This window comes from Chenopodium quinoa, unplaced genomic scaffold (genome assembly GCF_001683475.1).
Source record: "Chenopodium quinoa cultivar QQ74 unplaced genomic scaffold, ASM168347v1, whole genome shotgun sequence".
NCBI classification, from domain to species: Eukaryota; Viridiplantae; Streptophyta; class Magnoliopsida; order Caryophyllales; family Amaranthaceae; genus Chenopodium; species Chenopodium quinoa.
In genome coordinates, this window is record NW_018745177.1 from 423,967 (window position 1) to 429,196 (window position 5,230).

A 5,230-nucleotide genomic window follows, 5' to 3' on the forward strand; every position below is an offset into this window, starting at 1 on the left:
TGTAGGGTTATCATGCTTGCTTGCATTAGGGCAAGTACATACCCTTTTCAGACAAAGTATCAAATGGTCAGTAGATTGTATTTAGCTTATGTTTGAATTATTAGTTGACAAATGTGATAGGGATAATTTTATATGTGTAGACACCTGATCGTGTCTCCCCAAAGACGAAACCCAGTGATGAGTACTTTTCACGTCATTTGATTATCAAACGAGGTAAAATGCGAAAGAGTCTCCTGATTCCTTGGTTTTTAATAAAAAACTTCTTTCCGTTTTCGAAAATCATTCATTTCGTATCCTATTTATGAAAAACGTTCAATCCAGTTTAGTATATTCCATAATTAAGATCCAATAATTGTGTAGTTGGATGGGGCTTGAAAAGACATTTCCAACTATATATAATAAGCCCAATTCCAATGAATAATGCATGAGGAAGTTATGGCAAAAATACTAAACTGGGCCCAACCTGGTTATTACCTACGACCCAATGATCATGTGGAGGGTCCAAAGGTTAATCCCATTTCTAAATCAATAAGGATTAATTAGAACCTTCTATGAGTTTCTAAAAGATCTTAATTATCCTTTATGAAAAGATAAAGATCAAAGAATTTGAAATTTAATAAAACTCCCCTTTTTGAAAGTCCTAATTCTATTCGAAATGAAAGACATTCAAAGATGATCAGATATTATTTTTGTGCCTCATAATTTTTATCCAAATCTTATATGGTTGTATAGATCTTGAAATTACCTTTCCATAATATTTTAATATTAATACCGAGCTATAGCAAAAAAGATATGAAAGAAATACGAAACTCTATCCAAAACTGACACCCTTCCACTATTTCGGCCATATCTTTTATTATACAAAAGATTTTAATCTTATTCTAATTGGTTAAAAAGTAGAATTCAAGAGCTTTCTAATGACATATTATATATATGTCTTATTTGGACTTCCAGATCAAAAGTTATGTTAAAAACAAAATTCGCAAAAAACTATTTATATCGCGCTGCGATAGTCCTTATCTTGCCGCGTCAAAAGGAATTTTATCCCGATTCGAATTCTAACTCTTTTCTAATCATTTACGGTCTTTTTTCTCTATAAATAGGGTCGATTTCCTCCGTTTTAATCACAAACAATCATCAACAATCACCTAATTCTAATCCTCTTCTCTCTTTAAGCTAGAAGCTTGTTCTTTCTCCCTCTTTCTAAGCCTTCCCTTTTTAAAATACAATACCTCATTCACAAGTCTTAGACGCACCTAACAAAGCTCGAAGTTGCCTTCACTCTAGATGTGAAAGGTTGATAATTTCTAAGGGTTTGGTCCCAAATCCCTATTTCAATTATTTAAATTAATTGTTTGATTTAATATATTCAATGAAGTTACTACTGTGTGTATTGTTTTGATAGTAAGAGGTACGAGACAACAAAGCGAGTAATTTTATTGCTCTATATCTTTAGAAAGCATGCTTAAATTATTTTAATTCCTAGTATCATGTTAGGATGTCTTTTTATTGCTTTCTAGTATCATGTTTAGGTTGCTTCCTATTTCTTCTATCTTCACTAGTAGAAAAAACGTTATGGGAAGCGGTTCAAACCCCCTAATGGGAAGCGGTTCTGAACCGCATGGGTTTAGGGGGCTTACCAATTGCCATGTAAATGGCAAGCGGTTCAGAACCGCTTCCCATTTGGGGGGAATGGCAAGCGGTTTGGCGCCAAAACCGCTTGCCATTTGCACTTCACATAACATTATGTCCAATGCAAATGGCAAGCGGTTTTGGCACCAAACCGCTTCCCATTTGTAATTTTTTTTAAAATTTTATATATATAATAATTAATAATAATAATATTATTAGTGACCTGTTTTGATATGCACATTAATCTGTAATTTTAAAAATTATTATTATTATTATTAATATTATTATTAATTAATATTAATAATTAATAATAATTAATTAAAAATATTACAAATTTTGGAATAATAATAATTCAATAACAATAATAAATTGCATAATAATAATAACATATATAAAAAACATAAATAATGTATAGTACTAATTACAAATAAGTAATATAATGTACATATGGGTTTAATAAAAATAAAAAAGATATAGTAACTAAATATTAATTGTTCATAAAAAATAAAAAAAACTCAATCTCATTCATTATCTAACTAACACATATATATTAAATATACTACCTAGATGCCATCAAATGTCACAAAAAAAAGCCCACATGTTGCGAATTTCATCAACTTCTTCCTTTATCAAAGGGCCTTCCCTTTGAATCTTACAAACCTTTGCGAATTTTTTACATTTTTTTTCGTTTGTAATTTTTTTCAAAAACCATGCCCATAATACACTAACAAGTACGCAAAAATTACAAAAAATAGCATGAGGTGCCATGAATAGCCCAATAAATTACTCCCCGGGCTGCTTCCCATGGCTTTTGGAGGGCTCGGTTTCTTGAACGGCTGCTGCAGCTGCCTTGGGTGCTGCCTTGGCTGCTCCAGCAGCTGCCTTGTCAGCTGCCTGGTGGCTGCTGCAGCTGCCTGTGCAGCTCCCTGGTGGCTACTGCAGCTGCCTGTGCAACTCCTAGGGTGTTGTTGCAGTGGCCTGTGCAGCGGCTTGGCTGCTACTGCTACTGCTGCTGCCTGGGCAGCTGCCTAGGCTGCTACTGCTGCTGCCTGGGCAGCTGCCTAGGCTGCTGCTGCGGCTGCCTGGCAGCTATTGCAGTTTGGTGGCTGGCTGCTTGCAGCTGCCTGGCATAACCCGAGGTTGTTGCCTCTGGTGCTGTAGTTGCCTCGGGTGCTCACTTTCCCATTTTCTGCATTTTGTATCAAATGACCTAATTTGTCCTCAGAGCAGACCCATATTAACTAGTCTTGGGTGTCTAAGGTCTGTAATCGCATCAGAAGAAGGTTTTACTAAGTATTTGGACGACTTATACCCAAAATCGCCTATTAGACTTTTACTTTGCCCGATTTCTACATTTATGATCTAATGAGCTATTTCTCTATCATAACATGTCAATTACAACTAGTCATAGGTGTCTAATGTTTGAAATCATAGCAAGTTAGCATTCTACTAAGTTTTAGGACGACTTTTACCAAAAATCGCCTATTTGACTTCTAACTTGCCCGATTTCTACATTCCTTATCTAATGAACTATTTCTTTATCATAACATGTCAATTATAACTAGTCTTAGGTGTCTAATGTTTGAAATCATAGCAAGTTAGCATTCTACTAAGTTTTAGGACGGCTTTTACCCAAAATCGCCTATTTCACTACTACTTTGCCCGATTTCTACATTTCTTATCTAATGAGCTATTTCTTTATCATAACATGTCAATTATAACTAGTCTTAGGTGTCTAATGTTTGAAATCATAGCAAATTAGCATTCAACTAAGTTTTAGGACGGCTTTTACCCAAAATCGCCTATTTCACTACTACTTTGCCCGATTTCTACATTTCTTATCTAATGAGCTATTTCTTTATCATAACATGTCAATTATAAATAGTCTTAGGTGTCTAATGTTTGAAATCATAGCAAGTTAGCATTCTACTAAGTTTTAGGACGACTTTTACCCGAAATCGAACCGGAAAAAAGTAAAAACAAGTACCTCCTCAATGTGTTGGGCTTCAGTGCACCTATTGACTATGTCATGCATAAACCTCATCTCATAGAGGGCACAGTCAACGCCTTTGTCTTGTTGCGCACACTAACATGACACAAAGTTAAAATAGTTATGCATAGCCATAACTCAAGGCAATTTTATTAAATAAATCAATATATCAAGGCTTTACCTTCGCATATTTCCACGTGGGACCCGCAACCGAACGACAATTCAACTTCTTCATAACACTTCAAAAAAATAAAAAACAAACAATTTAGGAACATAGCCACTCAATCACTTAGGTGATGATACAAAACAATATATAGAAAGCGGTATGTACTTATTCAGTAGGTTATTCACTAGCAACTTCCTTGGTGGCCATATACGAGCCGAGTCAAAGTAGTAGATTGTGTTATTGGAAACACAAATCACCATAAGGCTCCAATGTAGACTACATATATATTAAAGCAAATATCAATCCATCAATTGTTATGCGTTAACATCTATACTTAACAAACAAATTAAGAGTGACATATTTAAACTTACTCCTCAAAACAAGGGGCTAATAAGAACTTGTTTCCCGCATGCATTGATTCTCTAATACCCCGCTCAAGGTAATCTATCCCATCACGAGGGTTATGCAAGAATTTGTTTACGGAGGTCTGCTCGGGGCATAACCACCCAACTGCTGCTTCACCATCGGGTTTACTAGCAAGGAGCTCCTGTAGTGACCTTCAAGAAAGTAATGTGTGCAATTAATTACTAGTTGCATTGTTTTGGTACGAAAATATCAAAAATACAATATGTTTAGAAATAGTCTCGTTAATTTACCTCATGAAAGTTTGAATGATGGAAATGTTAAGCATGGAACCGGTTAGAAATTCCGTCACATCCTCTTTAGAAATGTATGCGATCGCATCCTCATCATAGTGGAACAATGCCTTAGGCAAGTTCACTTGAATATGTGTACCCGTAGGCATCTCACTAACACGGTTGTGAAGAAAAGTACATGCTTTTGAAAGCGACCTAAGGACATTGGCTTCTACCAGTGGAGTACATGAAGGTCTCAAACTCTTTTTCGACACTTGTCCTTGTTCCATCTTCGGAGGACCTTCTTCCTTTGATTTTGGCTTCTCCACCTTCTTCCTTTTAGCGGACTGAATTTCCATAGTAATCTAGTAGCATAAAAGAACATGGTCATTGCACAAAGCACATGTTAATCTAGTTACATACAAGTAGTGTTTACTTACCCCTCCTACCAACCTTAACCGATCACGTGGCCATTGCACAAAGCTCCCGGTCGCGTCATGCAGCTTAAAAAATCATATTCCTCTCTAGGCACCGGTAGTGGTAAGTCCTCAAACCCAGCAACTATAGAATCGATCCCGACTGAGATGTAATGGGTGCTAGTATTAGACTTAAAATGGACCTTGTCAAAAGGTTGTGCACTACCATACCCCACCAACTGCAACTGTCCACCGGTGTTTTCCCCGGGGTGAAGAAGCTCACAAGGCGTCTCTTCCTACATATTTGGTTAGGAGTTAGGACATAAGTTATGAAATAACAAACGAAAGCCTAACATAAGAAAAGCTGATTACGTAGTGAAGTTCACCTTAA

The 5,230-nt window shown here is 36.1% G+C and overlaps 1 long non-coding RNA gene across 1 annotated transcript; it reads right to left on the reverse strand.

The window, feature by feature from the left end:
• Nucleotides 1-2,052: 2,052 nt before the first annotated feature.
• Nucleotides 2,053-4,197, reverse strand: LOC110710851. Its single transcript, XR_002509213.1, has 3 exons — nt 4,160-4,197; nt 3,620-4,064; nt 2,053-2,292 (listed from the first exon to the last, which is right to left on the reverse strand). It is a non-coding gene; the product is annotated as an uncharacterized LOC110710851 (long non-coding RNA).
• Between the last annotated feature and the right edge of the window lie 1,033 nt (nt 4,198-5,230).